General features: G+C 36.4%; 1 protein-coding gene across 2 annotated transcripts in view; it reads left to right on the forward strand.

The window, feature by feature from the left end:
• The window catches only part of Mettl15 (methyltransferase 15, mitochondrial 12S rRNA N4-cytidine), a 181777-nt gene that overhangs the window by 153198 nt on the left and 10136 nt on the right, over nt 1-18443 (forward strand). The gene's annotated exons all lie outside the window — the stretch shown is intronic.

An 18443-nucleotide genomic window follows, 5' to 3' on the forward strand; every position in this document is an offset into this window, starting at 1 on the left:
TATTAAATTGTGCAATGTAATAAGTAAATACAAGGCATAGTATAGCATTTTAAAATTACTCAGTATTGGCTAAGGCTATCATAATACTTGATAGGAATAAAAATGATAAATTCACTCAAATCGTTAAACTGTCTTATAATAATTGTTTATGGATAACTAAATATAATTAAATAATATCATATTCTACTTAACATAATAAAGTATAAAAAATGTATTAAGTCTTTAATATTTTAAGGTGCCTTTGTCAGGCCCTTCCCAATTTAATATCTTGTATTGAAGTTGGAGCAGAATTCATGTGGGTTTTGTAAATATACAGTATTTTATGATTTTCCCCAAAAAGAATTTATACAAGCATTTTAGCAAGTAATAGATTCGCCTTCTTCTTATATATGTTGCCCTTTTGATTCTTTACTCACCAGGCATCTCTACTTCTCCTTGCTGTCTTTAAGAAGCACTGCATGCCATTTTCTGTGAGAAATCATATTATTTATTCATAAGAAAACACAAATCTGTCTGGTACTGAATGAGGGTTTGAAGCTAACGAGCACCCTAGAGATTGTTCTGTTGAAACATTTATCTCAGAACTTGTGAAATCAATTCTAAAGAGGACCAATGGTTTGCTCAAGACCATGGTCTAATTAAGGACAGTTAGTACTCATTAAAATTTAGGAGACAATGAATTTGAGACATAATTGGGAGTATAGCTTTAAAAAAATAAGTTAGCTGTTTTATTTCTGGATCTTGATCTGTAAACTTGGCGAAATACTGTGTGTATGTGATAGAAATGATGTGAACATATACAACAGGACCAATGTAACTATTTCTTGGAATATTATAATGTTAAGATCACATTAAAGTGGCATTAAAAGTTCTCTGAGTCTGTTTTTATGCCTTTAATATCAGTTAATAGAAATACAACTTTATTGCAAGCAATATGAGTTTTTGAAAAAACAAAAAACATAATATTTCAGAAAAGAGAAAACTTTGATGTACCATAGGAAACTTTAATAGATCTATAGCAAGCAATGAGATTGGAGTTTCACAGCTAAAACAGCTCAAGTCCAGATGTATTCTCTACTGAATTCTATGAAACCTTTGAAGAACTAAGCAACTCTCCACAGAACTGTCCATAAAATAGAAAGTGAAGAAATGATACCAAGCTCATTTTATCCAAGCTGAATATAATATATATATAACAAGAACAAAAACAAATTATGAACCACTCTCCCTGGTCATGCATGCCACATTTATTAAATTTTTTATATTTTAAAGTATAATATAATTATATGCTTTCCTCCCTCTAACCCATCCCATATATCCTTTCTTGATCTTTTTCAAACTCATGGCTCCTTTTTTCACTCTTTATTGATGGTGTGTGTGTGTGTGTGTGTGTGTGTGTGTGTGTTTCTAAGTACATAACCTAAACCTGCTCAATATGTATAATGCTGCTTGCATGCCTGTTTTCAGGAGGACCATTTGATATTGGATAACCAGTTGGTGTCCTCTTCCATGTGGAAAGACTATTTTCCCCACACCCAGTAATCCTTGGTCATCTGTAGTATTTTGTGTAGTGCTGAGGCCTTCTGGTCTTTCCTCTTCCACATTAGCAGGGACCACATTAGTTGGTTTCCTTGTTCAGACCATGTTTAGGCAATCATGTTGATAAGACTATATGGTTGTAGCATTTCTGTTATTACTAGGAGACACGATCTCACAGCAAACACCCTTTTTCTCTGTCTCTTAAAATCCTCAACCTCCCTCCTCCACAAGGATTACTGAGCCTTAAATGTGTGAGTTGTATTGTAGATGTTTCCATTAGTGCTGGACTCTACAACTTTACGTTTTGATTAATTGTGGTTTTCTATAATGGTCTTTGCCTAGTAAGCTGAAGTGGAGATATCAGCAGGATGCTGGCCGAGATTCTTCCTCAGCTTTTCCTAGAACTTACTAGTTGCCAGCAGAGCATGTCAGGTGTTCTGTATCTTGTAGATGGCTCTGCGTCTAACTCCACAGCCACTTGACATTGACCCTCTGCCTCTGTTTTTGTTCTAAATTTCCTTTTTTTTTTTTTTGCTTTTGTTTTTTGGAACCACACTTCTGTGATTCAGGATTCATCTGAATCCTGACTTACCTTTCTGACATTCATAAAGATCCTGTTTCAGGGCAGAACACAATCACAGGTTCTGGGCAGATGCAAATGGCGGAGGGCAGATACTCTTCAAAGCAGTGTAATTCCTAAGCAATAGGTTTGTTCAAGAAACAAGTATTTTTGTCAAGCTAAATGTACAAAGGTTATATTTAAAAGCCTTTCTGCTTCTAATAAATTCCCATTAATGTCTTGAAACTTGCCTATATATTCAAGATATATATATATATATATATATATATATATATATATATATATATATATTCCAGAACACCAGGATATAACCTATTCAGTTCCTCACACATCTTAAAACTCATGTTTTTATGGAAATATAAATAACTTCCTTTAGAACCGCACATGGAGTCATAATATCCTCAGTAAAAGTCCACAGTCTATCAGATCAATATGCAGTAATGTGTAATGACTTTTGCTAGCATTAGGAATATCACAGAGGTTTCCAAAGACGAAAGTCAGGCTCTGAGATAGAATTCTACTATCACCACTGTTATGTGTTTTGCAGGTAGGGCTGTGGCAGAGCCAATCCTGCTGGTCTCTACCTGGGACTCAGCAGGATGGTGAGTGTGGATGACCCAGACCTCCCTGCTTGGCCACCTGAGAAAAGCACACTGAGTCTTGTTGAAGCAGGATCTCATTTAATTGTATTAGGCAGGAACTTATTTAGGGTTGTGATAGGGGATGGGAGTCTTGGGGAATGGGGTGAGGTAAGTAAGGAATAATGGCCAATAATATTCTGCCACATTAGAGGTGACTGGGCAGAGATAGGTTTAGGTAGGGCTGTGCTAAGTCACTCATATGAGGAAGTCATGACCAAAGACAGGTCACCAAACTCAAGTTGCCCTGACCTCTTGAGACCAAACAGTATTTTATAAACCATAGTAAACATAAGTTATAATCATTTTATAATTCCCCAGGTTGTCTCTATTGATGTGTCTATACATATTCATACATACATTATTTAGAAAAAATACTGATGTGTTTTTTATAAATTTAACACACATAGAGTATTGTGTACAGTATATACAGTATTCCCTCCAAAATACTTTATAAATAATAATTAACATTTTAAGTATAACTTTTTTCTAGTGTTATCATAAATGAAGCAGTAAAGCTAAAAAGATTAATAAATAAAAATGGCTATAAGTCATTTACTAAATGTCAGTTTAGAAGTAAACTGTTTTATCCGGTTCAGTGTGCTCAGATTTATACTGAGGTTGTTAATCCATTTGGAGTTGAGTTTTGTTCATGGGGATAGATACGAATCTATTTTCATTCTTCTATATGTTGATATCCAATTATGCCAACACCATTTATTGAAGATGCTTTGTTTTTTTCATTGTGTAATTTTAGCTTCTTTGTCAAAACTCAGGTGTTCATAGGTATGTGGATTAATATCCGGGACTTTGATTTCTTTCCATTAGTCAATCTCTCTGTTTTTATGCAAATACCAAGCTGTTTTCATTACTGTAGCTCTATAATTGAGCTTGATATCAGGGATGGTGATACCTCCAGAAGTTCCTTTATTGTACAGGATTGTTTTGACTATCCTGGGTTTTTTGTTTCTCTATATGAAGTTTATTATTGTCCTTTCAAGGTCTATAAAGAGTTATGTTGAGATTTTGATGGGGATTGCATTGAATTTATAGATTGCTTTTGGTAGGATTGCCATTTTTACTATGTTGATCCTACCTGTCCAAGAACATGTGAGATCTTTCCATTTTCGGGTATTTTCTTCAGTTTCTTTCTTCAAAGAATTAAAGTTATTGTCAAATAGATCTTTCACTTCTTTAGTTAGTGTTACCCCCAAGATATTTTATGTTATTTGTGACTGTTATGAAGGTGATGTTTCTCTGATTTCATTCTCAGCTTCTTTATCATTTGTATATAGGAGGGCTACTGATTTTTTTGAGTTGATCTTGTATCCTGTCACATTAATGAAGGTATTTATCAGTTATAGGTGTTCCTTGGTAGAGTTTTTGGCATCACATGTATACTATCATATCATCTGCAAATAACAAAAGTTTGACTTCTTCTTTTCTATTATCCCCATGATCTCCTTTTGGTGTCTTATTGCTATAGCCAGAACTTCATGAACTATGTTGAAGAGAAAAGGAGAGAGTGGACAACCTTTTCTTGTTCTTGATTTTAGAGGAATCGCTTTGAGTTTCTCTCCATTTAATTCGATGTTGACTGTCGGCTTGCTATATATTGCATTATTATGTTTAAATATGTTCCATGTATCCCTGATCTCTCCGAGACCTTTATCATGAAGGGATGTTAGATTGTGTCGAATGCATTTTGAGCATCTGATAAGGTGATCATATGTTTTTTCTTTCATTTTATTTATATGATGGATTACATTGATAAATTTTCACATTTTGAACCATTTCTGCTTCTCTAGGATGAAGCCGACTTGATCATGGTGGGTGATTTTTTTAATGTGCTCTTGGTTTCGGTTTGCCAGTATTTTGCTGAGAATTTTTGCATCTGTGTTTATGAGTGAGACTGGTCTGAAATTCTCTTTCTTGGTTGAGTCTTTGTGTGGTTTCTGTATCAGGGTAACTATAGCCTCATAAAATGAGTTTGGCAATGGTCCTTCTGTTTCTTTTATGTGGAACACTTTGAAGAAGATAGGTATCAGCTCTTCCTGAAATTTCTAGTAGAATTCTGCGCTAAAACCATTCAGCCCAGGCCTGTTTTTTGTTTTTGGTTTTGTTGTTGTTGTTGTTGTTTGTTTGTTTGTTCTAGAGACTTTGATGACAGCTTTTAATTTCTTGCAGTTTACAGGTCTATTTAAATCCTTCATCTGGTCTTGATTTAATTTTGGTATATGGTATTGATCCAGAAAATTTGTCATTTCCTTTATGTTTCCCAATTTTCTGAAGTACAGGTCTTTTGAGTATGATCTAATGATTCTCTGGATTTCCTCAGTGTTTGTTGTTATGTTCCCCTTTTCATTTCTGATTTTGTTAATTTGGATGTTCTCTCTCTGCCTTTTGATTGGTTTGGATAAGGGTTTGTCTGTCTTGTTGATTTTCGCAAAGAACCAGGTCTTTGTTTCATTGATTCTTTGTATTGTTTCCTTTGTTTCTGTTTTATTGATTTCAGACCTCAATTTGATTATTTCCTGTCATATATTCCTCCTGGGTGAGTCTGCTTTTTTTGTTCTAGAGCTTTCAGGTGTGCTGTTATGTCACTAGTGTGAGCTTTCTCCACTTTCTTTATGTGGGCACTTAGTACTGTGAACTTTCCTCTTAGTACTGCTTTCATAGTGTCCCATAAGTTTAGGTATGTTGTGCCTTCATTTTGGTTAAATTCTATGAAGTCTTTAATTTGTTCCTTCCTTCCTTCCTTCCTTCCTTCCTTCCTTCCTTCCTTCCTTCCTTCCTTCCTTCCTCCCTTCCTTCCTTCCTTCCTTCCTCCCTCTCTCCCTCTCTCCCTCCTTCTCTTCCGTCCTTTCTTCTTCCCTCCCTCCCTCCCTCCCTCCCTCCCTCCCTTCTTCCTTCCTTCCTTCCTTCCTTTCTTCCTTCCTTCCTTCCTTCCTTCCTTCCTTCCTTCCTTCCTTCCTTTTTTACTTGACCCAGTGTTGGTTCAATTGAGCACTGTTCAATTTCCATGAGTTTGTTGATTTTCTGAGAGTAGTTGCTAAATTCTAACTTTAAACCATGGTGATCCAATAAGATACAGGGGTTATTTCAGTTTTTTTATATATGTTGAAGTTTGCTTTGTTACCAAGTATGTGGTCAGTTTTAGAGAAGGTTCCACAAGGTGCTGAGAAGAAGGTATATTCTTTTGTGTTTGGGTACAATGTTCTGTAGATGTCCTTTAAGTCAATTTAAGTCATGACATCTAGTGGTTTTCTTATTTCTCTGTTAAATTTCTGTCTGGGTTGTTGTACAAGGAGGGTAGCCCTTTATTTGTCCCTGCTGCCCAGCTAGCTTACACCCGAAATAACCACACAGAAATTGTATTAATTAAATCACTACCTGCCCCATTATCTCTAGCCTCTTATTGGCTAACTCGCACATCTTGATTTAACCCATTTCTATTCATCTGTATATCACCACAAGGTCATGGCTTACCAGGAAAGGTTAAGCATGCCTGATTCTGGCGGCTCCATGGCAGTTCTCTCACTCCCAGAATTCAGTTCTGTCTCCCCTGTCTGCCTAAGTTTACCTTATCAAACTAGGCCAAGGCAGTTTCTTTATTAACCAATGAAAGCAACACAAAGCCAGAAGGACCTCCTTCACCACTGGGTGACCTGTCCATTAGCAAGAATGGAGTGTTCAGGTCTCCTACTATTAGTGTGTGGGGTATAATGTGCGATTTAAACTTTAGCAATATTTCTTTTACATATTTGGGTGTATTAGGGGCATATTTGTTCAGGATCAAGACTTTATTTTGCAAGTAGGAAGAGAAAATGGGAAGTAGCCTTCAATGCATGGGCACAGGAGACCACTTTCTAAATATAACCCCAGTAGCACAGATACTGAGAGCAATAATAAATAAATGGGACCTTGTGAAACTGAGAAGTTTCTGTAAAGCAAAGAACACTGTCAATAAGACAAAAGGTAGACTACTGAATGGGAACAGATCTTCACCAACCCCACATCAGACAAAAGCTTGATCTCCAAAATATATAAAGAACTCTAGAAATTGAACATCACAATTCCAAATAACCCAATTAAAAATGGGGTACAGAACTAAATAGGCAATTCCCAACAGAAGACTCTCAAATGTCCAAAAGACGCTTAAGGAAATGTTCAACATTTTTAGCCATTAGGGAAATGCAAATCAAAACAACTCTGAGATACCATCTTACACCAGTCAGCATGGTTAAGATCAAAAACACCCATGATAGCTTATGCTGGAGAGGATGTAGTGTAAAGGGAACACTCATCCATTGCTGGTGGGAATAGAAACTTGTGCAACCACTTTGGAAATTAGTATTGTGGTTTCTCAGAAAATTGGGAATCAACCTACCTCAGGATTCAGCAATACCAATCTTGGGCATATACCCAAAAATACTAATTCATACTGCAAAGACATTTTTCAACTATGTTCATAGCAGCATTATTTATAATAATCAGAACCTGGAAACAATTTAGATGCCCCTCAACTGAAGAATGGATAAAGAAAATGTAGCACATTTACACATTAGAGTACTACTCAGCAGTAAGAAACAATGACATCTTGAAATTTACATGCAAATGGATGGAACTAGAAAACACCATCCTGAGTGAGGTAACTTAAACCCAAAAAGATGAATATGGTATGTACTCACTCGTAAGTGGATACTACCCATAAACATATAATATTGAGCCTGTAGTTCATGATCCTAGAGAAGCTAAGTAACAAGGTGAACCCTAAGAAAAACATATATATATTGTCCTGGAACATCGAAATAGACAAGATTGCCTGACAAAATTGGGAGCATGGGGATGAGGGGAGAAGGGAGGGTGGAAAGGAAAGATGAAGGGAGAAGGGGAGGTAGGATAGTGGAGATGGGGGAAGAACAGAGATGAGAGCTAGGAAAGTGATATTTTGATTGAGGGAGCCATTATGGAGCTAGCAACAAACCTGTCTCTAGAGAATTTCCCAGGAATCCACAAGATGACCCCAGCTAAGACCCTAAGCAATAGAAGAGAGAGTGCCCAAACTGGCATTGCCTTTTAGTCAGACTGATTTAGTATCTTAAATATCACAATAGAACCTTCATCCAGCAACTGATGGAAACAGAGGGAGATACCCACATCGGAACATTGGACTGAGCTCCCAAAGTGGAGTGAACAGTGGGAGGAGTGAGAATATGAGCAAAGAAGTCAAGACCATGATGAGGACACCCACTGAAACAATCTACCTGAGCTAATGAGAGCTCACCAACTCCAGCTGGACAGGGATGGAACAAGCATAGGACCAAACTAGTCCCTCTGAATGTGGTTGGTGGTTCCATGGCAGGGCAGACTGAGGGACCACTGTCAGGGGCACCAGGATTTATCCCTACTGCTTGTACTGGCTTTTTGGGATCCTATTCTCTTTGGATGAATACCTTGCTCAGTCTAGATATAGTAGGGAGGACATTGGACTTTTCCTGAAACAATGTGCTTAACCCTCTCTGTGTAGTGGATGGGGGGTGTGCTTAAGGGTAAGTGGAGGGAATGGGAGGAGGGCAAGGAATAGGAACCTGGATTGCTATGTATAATAAAAAAAATAGTTTGTTTTCTTTAAAAAAAATGAAAAAGAAATAACCTGTCGATCACCTCTGCTACATCATTATCTGGCTGTAGCCTTTGTATTCCAGGCAAACTGATGTTCTTGCAATCTTTCAGACATATCATTGTCACCGTCCCACAGGTCTTAAACACACTTGTGCCCAGAATTGTAACCTTCCTGCTTCTTCTCTCATGTCCATTTCCTCCGACTGATTCTGGTCTATCCTCTGGAACTACTTAAGATAGCTATGATGATTGCCCACGTCCAACTGTAGTACTATGTGAACACAGGTTCATGGCACAGATGTGTTGCATCTGCTTCTCTAAGTTGTCCTCTACACATGTATTGTTCAATATAGTTGTCAGTAGTTACATTTGGTTATGGAACTTGATATGTGACTACTCTAAGACAAGAATATATTCATATCTTTGCACATATGCACGCAAATATGTAATAAAAATTTTTAAAAAGGGACCATAGATTTGAGAGAACTAGAGGGGGTACAAGGAAGGGGTTTAAGAATGAAAGGGAAATGGGCAATGATATAATTATATTTTTACTTCAAAAAATAAAAAACTATTATAAAATCAGTGCCATAAATGTAAAATAAGTTTTACATTTTAATATATACAAATATAGAGTAGCTTTGTCTTAATTATATGTTGAAATGGCAATACCTAATGACATCTGTGTTATATATGATTTTTTAAAAAATTAACTTTTCCTTTGTAGTATTTTTAAATGTGCTTACATTGAAAGGCTTTATATAATATGTATTGCACATTTTATTTTATTGAACATTGCTGTAGCCTGTAAATGCCATTAGAAAATAGCATTGTCATATCATGGAATTTGAAGCTTTGGAGACATTTTCCAACATTAAGGCATGAAATTAACAAATGTACATTAAATCAAGGTGTCTTTACTCTCAGATACATCAAATAATTTTTAAAAATATTCCCAATTTATAGATCATAAGAATGTAAATGCTCTAGCAACATTGAAATAGCTTATGCTGACAAGCTAAAAAACCATATTGCTTCTCAGTGTTTTGGTTTGTTCATTTTTACAATAAAATTATTTATATCCATATCTTTTTCTTTAATAAAATGATAAAGGAAAATCTGCAAAGATGGCCCCAGCTAAGACCCTAAGCAATAGTGGAGATGGTGCCTGAACTATCCTTCCCCTGCAATCAGTTTGATGACTACCTTAAATGTCATCATGGAACTGATTGAAGCACATGCAGAGATTCACAGCAAAGCACCAGGTTGAGCTCCCAAAGTCTAGTCAAAGAGAAGAAGGAGCTATAATATGAGCAAAGGGGTCGAGGCCATGATGGGGATACCACTGAAACAGTTTACCTGAGCTGTTGGGAGCTCACTGACTATGGATGACATTGGGCGAACCAGCATAGGACCAAACTAGGCCCTCTGAATATGGGTGGCAGTTGTATTGCTGGGACAATCTGTGGGGCCACTGGCATTGCAGTTAGGATTTATTCCTGCTTGAACTGGCTTTTTGGAGCCCATTCTCTTTGGAGTGATACCTTGCTCAGCCTAGATATAGTAGTCCTGCCTCAAAGTGATATACTTGATTTTGTTGACTTCATAGGGAAGGCCTTACCCTCTCTGAGGAGTGGGATGGGAGGTGGGGTGTGGGAAGGTGGAGGGAATGGAGGGAGGGAAGGAAGTGGGAACTGGTATTAGTATGTAAAATTTCAATTAAATAATAATAAAAAAGAAATAGATATGATTATAGTTGGCATTATTTTTGTTAAGCAGACATAATCATACTAATTTTATTGTGGTTAAACCAATATAAGTATTCATTTATGGTCTAAAACCTTTTGCCAAATCCAAAATACACCTAAAGAACTTGATGTTCACAAGTAAGATAGTTGATCTCTCCATAGTCAAAAGTCGATGATTCATGATACTATTTGAATAGAAAACATGAAGGCCGTGAAGCTTTGTTTGTATTTGTGATTCATGTTGATTAAATGTATATGCTTATTTCCTGACTAGAATTTTATGTAACCTTTATTATGACTCATAAACTAGATGCAATACTGGGGCTTAATGTATGCTTGTTGGACAAGTGAATTGATGAAATTTTATGCACATTTATAGCAAAGTAAAATGAAAATTTAGGGGAAATTGTAAATGCCTAGGTGTCAACTGGGAATCAGTTGTAAGGATACAGAGAACATCAAAGGGATCGAGAAGCTTAAGGAAGGGTAAAGGCACAGAGCACATGAACAAAAGTCTCCTGAAATCAGGCTGTGGAGACAGTTCAATCAGACAATGCCACATAAGCCGGATGACCAGAGTTCGATCCCTGGATCCCATGTAAAAAGAAAAAACTAGAATGGCGGCATGTAATTTTAGTTCCTGTGCTCAAATTACGGGTAGAAGCAGGCAGATTCTGGTGGTTTTTCTGGCTAGTTATTCTAGCCTAATTGGTGTGCTGCAGACTCGTAGAGATTTTGTTTCAAAAGCAAAAATAAAACCAAAAACTCAGAATGAATGATACCTAAGTAGCAACACGGAGATTGATCTTCAACCTTCATACACATTCATTCAGATGTGCACGCATGCACGTGCGCGCACACACACACACACACATCCTCAAATATACTGCTTATCTGTATTTGCTCTGTGAACCTGAGTGTGTGATTAATCTTCTCTGATCTCTGATCTGAATTACCTTTTTTTTTTGGATGAGATATTGCCTACCAATAAGATGGTATCTAAGAATATTTTCTGTGTGAATTGAGGTCTAGCCAATGAGATGGTGTCTAAGAATATTTCCTGTGAGAATTGAGGTCCAGGCACACTTGTCCACATCCCCTCCCCTTTTTATCCAAATCCAGGATAAATCAGAGAGCAAACGAATGCCCTGCCCAGAACTCCTGTGTGGCCTTTTACTAACCCGCACTTTGCCGAGCGGTGTGGTCTGTGATAGGCTGATCACTTCATTTCAACCTTTCTTCCCGTAGGGATGACATGACTTTTAGGAAAAAGAAAAATAATCATCTTTTCCTGCCTTGGGACATGTAAAGCATATCTTCCCACAGAAATAAACTTACTGCTAAAATGTCAATTGATACTTTAAGTAACAAACAAAGTTGCCATAGTAATACCATGCTTATTAGGATAAAGTTAGAAAATAGCATGATTTACATTAATGGCATATGCCCTTACTTATTTCTGAAATCATCTTTTATTAGCAATATTTTAAGGCAAAGAAAGATTTTTAGAAATAAATAAAACATTTATCAAGAAATAATTGCTGCCATCAAACGTTAATGCAAATCCTGGAGTAGTGAAGAAATTTTTATCACTGTATTGTTGTGTGTTTCCTTCATCTTTAGAAAAAAGTTTGTTATACTAACAGTGGAATAGAAATGAAATATTCAGTTGTTTCATTATCATGTGGATTAAAAATATGGTATGGGTAAACCCACAGTCAAATTTTGATGTTACGCTAGCATGTCGTGGCTGGTGTGTTCATATTTATGATTATACATTGCTATTCTGTCATTTGTAATTTGTTGAATTAAAACCATTACATACCATATTATTAATTTCATAATGTTTTTAACACTGAACTAACAAATAGCATTTCATGAATAAACATAATTTTCCTATACAAGAAGTCCAGCTTTGAAGAGAATAAAATCTGGTGCAGGACATGACCTTAAATCTTGCTTCTTAGAAAGAAAATAGAGCTTGGGGCTTGAAAGACAGCTCAGTGCTCTTGCAGAAGATCCAAGTTCAGATCCCAGAAACCACATGGGGAAGAACGCAGTTGCCTGTAACTCTAGCTCCAGGTGATCCAGTACATTCTTCTGGCCTCCGTAGGCATCTGCACACATGGCATACTCTTACATCGACATATGCACACATATTGAATAATCATTAGTCTCTATCAGTAGTACTAAGTAAGAAGAGATGTTCTAATACCAGCTGACCCAGACCAAGCACTAATTTAATGGTGATAATTATAATAAGAAGTACTAATGTTTATTAAGCACATACTAGGTACTATCTAAAATTATTTTTTATAAATAAATACAACAACCCACAAGACCTGTGTGATGTTCCTATTTGCAGACCTCAGCTGCCCATAGTGAGATCATGTTGTCATCAGAATTAACCTGGTAGAAATTGGAGATTAGATGAGATTTTGGAGAAGTTTAAAAAGAACCTCGCTGACTAAAGCCAATTTTACCCAGGATCATTCTGTTTCACAGATTTTAATTAACAGTTTGAAATTCGTAATATTACTTGAATTTCAGACTGGTGAAAATTGAACACTGTATTAAAGGATCCCAGGCGAAAGGACACAAGTTGCGTCACAGAGTCTTATTAAATGTGATGGAAACTCAGCAGATGAATGCCGGCAAACAGGTGCAAGAGCTCAATTAATTTTTAAACCCTACGACTCAGGAGGATTGCAATGCATCGTGTTGACAGCCCCAGCACGTTGCTAATTTCATCCACGAGCTTAAAAATCTCAATACGTTAGAGCATGTGAATGTATTAAATTTTAAAAAGTGGATCTAGTACTAGGGTATCCTAAAACTGAAAATGTTAATTTTTCTGTAGGACTTGAAATCATTTCTCTGGTGAAAAGGTGAGGTGTTTTTTATTACTGAACTCAGGCTGCTTTTATGTACAAATTGAATTCCATTATTATGTATAATACAGACTGTTGTTACTAAGCACGACTTTGTAAATCAGAAAGAAACCTAACAATTCTCAAACAATTTCCAGCTTCTTCATTGACCTGTGAAAGACGTTTGCAATCCATGCAGTGGTAGTATTAAGTGGTGAGGGAATGCTGAAATCTTTTTGGATGGTATGGTTGAACATGGTAAATTGGGAACTAAGAGTAGCTAACACCAGGAATTCACTTTATGTGAGGTTCTGGGACCACTTGAGTCTGTGGTGGAGATGGGTCGGGGGGGCCTCTCCACAAAATTCTGCATACATGAACTCTTAAGGGACTATTTGAGAATTTGATGGAGATGGAGAATATCTCCACATAGCTTTGCACTCATGTTGAGTCTTAGGTGACCATTGGAGAATTTGATGAGACGGGGAACATCTCACATAACCTTGCACATATGAACAGCCTTAGGAAGAGATGAGTCTGAGAAGTTCTACTTCTAAAGTACCATTTCCTGTGCATCACTACCTTTGAGTCAGACTGGTAAGATTCCTTTTATCCAATAGGTTTTCTACCTTGTGCTTATCGTTCACCAGTCTGTGTATCCGGGATTGGGGAATAAGAGTTAGTTCCTGGGCTTTTCATAACCAAGTATGAGCTGAAATATATACTGCAGAGTACTGAGTTGAAGTAAGTTGTGCAAATTAGGGCATATTGGTGAGTGTTAAGGGTATGTAGATGGAAACTTCAAGAAGAAAGAAAAGACATCCTAGTCAAAGGAAAGGGGCTAGAGAAGAAAGCCAAGTATGCCTCCGTCTTACTGTTAAAATCATGTGTTTATGATAAATGTGTAACAACAAATGTTTGAAAAATATTTTATGTCATGATTTCTGAAGAAACTTTAAAGAAAATAAAATCAGCAGGGCTTAATTCCTCAAGATTTTTCCAGAAAAAAAATACTTTATTTCACTTTGTATGTAAGCTTACTTCTCCCAATGTTTGCTTAGCTGGAGCATATTTAGCAATCCTTTTGAAACATAGGAACAACTGTAACACAACTCCTCCCTAACAAGTAACTTGGGTGTAATCTGCACCTACCAAAAGTCGAGATAATGGCACCAGTCACAACTGTTGCTTTTATAAACCCACTATCAAGGAAGCAGATGAAAGGGGGAGACAAATGTGCAGTCTAATAACCTGAGCTAACAATAAGTTATTTTCAGTAGAATGAAAAGGACAAAAGCCAAGGGTATTCATTTCCATTCCCAGGTTATGAGACTAGGGAGGTTGCTGCTTTCACCAGATGCACAGTCTCTAGGGTTGACAATGCACATCTTCCCCAGGGACATGAAGAGAGACAGCCAAACTCTTGCAACTTGATGCGAAGAGATTTGACATCCATTAAAACATCTCTCAGTAACAAGCTATTCAGGTTTAGAGTAAAGATTCTATACTTGGTCTTTCCCAGAAAATGAGATTGTTGCATTAAACACCTGACGTGGGAATCAGAGCCTGTGTAAGCCACTCTGAACCTGGTGCCATGATTCTAGCATCCTTTCCTCCTAATCAGGAAAGAGGAGATGAGGAGATTTGCTGAGTATACCATCTTAAAATTGCTGCCTTATTTTCAGTACATTTAAGCCAAAGATGATCCTAAGGACACTGAATAAGTTTCACAACAAAAACAACAAATAGCACTGATCTGGACTTCCCTAAGTGTCCGATATTGCTCAAAAAATTAATTTTCTTCTAGAGTGTTTAGTTGCACTATTTATTACCAAAAAGGGAGATCAGTGGTTTTTAAGGTCGTGGGCTTCAGCACATACAATACCTGCAAACTTTGGAGGCAACATTTGACCCCTTGGTTTTTCTTTATTTGTTTTTTGTTTCATTTGTTATTGTTGTTTAGCTTTAATCAAATATAAAGATATCTGCTTCTTACCTCTCATAATTTGGGTAAGGATTTATTGACATAATTAAAGCACATAAACATGATTAACAGAAAGTCTGCTTTCAGCATTTCTCAAGTGTATTACCTGTAAAATAAATTATACGGAGTAATTAGTTTTTGAAAATAAAAGCAGCTGGAGAGATGGCTCAGTGGATTAAGTGTTTTCCATGAAAACCAAGGAATGGAGTGTGGATCCCCAGCATCCACATAAAGCCAGGTGTATGCAACCTGGAGGCAGAGACAGAATTTGGGCCAATATGGCTAGCAAGACTTGTCTAAATTGGACAGTTCTGTATTCAGCTAGATACTCTGCTTTAATATAGAGAGTGAAAAGTCATTGAGGAAGACAATATCAGATTCACCATTTAATTCCCATATTAATTAATGTGCATGAACAAACTCATATATGTGTGAACACACATTTACACCACACAAAACCCTGAGAAACACTGAGGAAGATTTTTAAATAGTTATATTTAGGACTTTACCATGGTCATTGTGGCTTAGCAGAGGAGTGTGGCATCTTGCATTTTTTATACTTCTGTGACAGAAGCATTCTGTTGTTTGGTTGGGATTTGAGGATGTTACGTTTTACTATTCCACTTTCCTGGAAGCGTCAGTTTAGAAAATATAATATAGAAAACCAGGAATCTTCCTTCTATTTTTGCTCCTGTGTCTTTGACAGTCATTATAACATCGCTTTTCATTCTCATTAAAGGGTTTGAATTTTTTCAGGTCAATGATGACATATGTTTAAGTGTTTTGATCCTCAGTATTTAGCCTATTAAAGATTTTAAATGAATGAATGGTGTATTGTTAAGCATATGCATTTGTTGGGTTCTTGCAGGATATTTTTGTGATAATGTGAACTATAATTGTTTTAGTCTAGAAATCTACTGGTAACTTTAGATGCACTAAATAAATGGACCAGCAGAACAAGACTGCGAAAACAAAGGAGTGGATTAAAATGACTCACAATATATTTTATTGTTGTGAAACTATGCTTAAGATATAAGATACTTGTGTAGAAAGATATCTTATGAAAGCTACAGAAATAAAAAACATAAACTGAAAATATGTAATAAAAAACAAAATAAAAATATTGTACTCTTAAAATGACAGAATACAAATTATATAATTTACAATGCAAGAGAAGTTTAGAAGTTTAATTATGGAAAATAATCTCCTGGCCAGATGGTTGAAATATAATCTGGATGGTTTATGATAATGAGGTTCAGGTATTTATTCATAGTGCCAGTTATAAATAGTCATCATCAAATAAAAAACAATAAATTCTAAATCCTCATAGCTTAAATATATAAGCAATACACTGTAAATTTGAGGATGTACCATTAATCTGTGCATTAGAAACATTTTGAATACTGACCTACTCCTCGCTTATTAGTCTAGAATAAGTGTATGGCAAATTTTTTTTTGTTTTTATTGAGTTATATATATTTTCCCCACTCCTCTTCCTTCCTCTCTTCTCCCCTTCTACCCTCTCCCATGATCTCTATGCTCACAATTTACTCAGGAGATCTTGTCTTTTTCTACTTTCCATGTAGACTAAATCCATGTATGTCTCTTTTAGGGTCCTCTTTGTTGTTTGAGTTCTTTGGGATTGTGACTCGTAGGCTGGTTTTCTTATTTTATGGCTAAAAGCCACTTATGAGTGAGTACATATTTTATTTGTCTTTCTGGTCTGAGTTACCTCACTCAATATGATGTTTTCTAGATTCATCTGTTTATCAGCAAATTTCAAGATGTTATTAGTTTTTTTTATGCTGTGTAGTACTCCATTGTGTAAATGTACCACATTTTCCTTATTCATTTTTTGATTGAGGGGCATTTAAGTTGTTTCCAAATTCTGGCTATGATAAATAATGCTGCTATGAACATAGTTGAGCACATGTCCTTGTAAAATGATTGATCAACCTTTGAGTATATACCCAAAAGTGGTATTGTTGGTTGTTTCCTAATTTTCTGAAAATTGCCATACTGATATCCAAAGGTGCTGTACCACTTTGCACTCCTGCCAGCAATGGAGGAGTAGTCCCCTTACCCCATATCCTCTCCAGAATAAGCTGTCATCAGTGTTTTTAATCTTGGCCATTCAGACAGGTGTAAGATGGAATCTCAAAGTTGTTTTGATTTGCTTTTTCTCTGATGGCTAAGGATGTTGAATATTTTCTTAAGTGTCTTTCAGCCATTTTAAATTCATCTGTTGAGAGTTCTCTGTTTAGGTCTGTACTCCCTTCTTTATTGGATTATTTGTTGTTTTGATGACCAATTTCTTGAGTTATTGGTATATTTTGGAGGTTAACACTCTGTCTAATGTGGGGTTGGTGAAGATCTTTTCCCATTCTGTAGGCTGCCGATTTTTCTTGTTGACTGTGTTTTTTGCTTTTCAGAAGCTTCTCACCAATGCATTCAAGTGTACTTTCTCTTCTGTGAGGTTCAGTGTGTTTGGTTTTATGTTGAGATCTTTGATTCATTTGGACTTGAGTTTTGTGCATGGTGATAGATATGGGTCTATTTTTATTCTTTGACATGTTGATATCCAGTTATGACAGCACCATTTGTTGAATATGTGTTATTTTTTTCCATCTTATAATTTTTTGCTTTTTGTCAAAAATCAGGTGTTCGTAGGTATGTAGATTGATATCTGGTCCTTTGAATTGGTTTCTGTCTGTTTTTATGGTGTTTGGCAAATCTTTAATGTTTAAAGTTTCCCTTCCCTACCCACTCTGTTTTACACCTGACAGTAAGAGAGAAGTAAATTTGTGAATGGTATCCTCCAAGGAATTTTTTTCTAAATGTACACTAAATATTACTTGAATGCTTTTAATATTTCATATTTACAATAATCCAGTGTTCCAGAGTTACCAATGTGACATTTTACAACTGAAAGACAAACTCAGAGACTAAGTGTCTACTTCATACCCACAGCCATAAAGAGAAAGACTTTTCTGAGGTTAGGACCATTTTTGTTACCCAATGCTGTCTTACTATATCTGTGATCATTCATGTGCTTTTTTTGTAAGGAACCACTTGTTCGTCCCAGCCGCCCAGAACCAAAATAATCACACAGAAACTATATTAATTAAATCACTGCTTGGCCCATTAGCTGGAGCTTCTTATTGGCTAACTCTTACATCTTAATTTAACCCACTTCTTTTGATCTGTATATCACCATGACGTCGTGGCTGACCAGCAAAGTTCTAGCACATCTATTTCCAGCTGTGGTGGCTCCATAGCGTCTTTCTGACTCCACCTTCTTCCTCCCAGCATTCCGTTTAGTTTTTCCCACCTAGTACTGTTCCCCTATAGCTCTGCTATAGGCCCAAAGTAGTTCCTTTATTCATTAACCAATCAAAGCAACACATAGACAGAAGGACCTCCCATATCATGCTTTTCCTTAGTAAGATGTGATTTTGT

Source organism: Myodes glareolus, chromosome 10, assembly GCF_982192425.1.
Source record: "Myodes glareolus chromosome 10, mMyoGla1.1, whole genome shotgun sequence".
NCBI lineage: Eukaryota > Metazoa > Chordata > Mammalia > Rodentia > Cricetidae > Myodes > Myodes glareolus.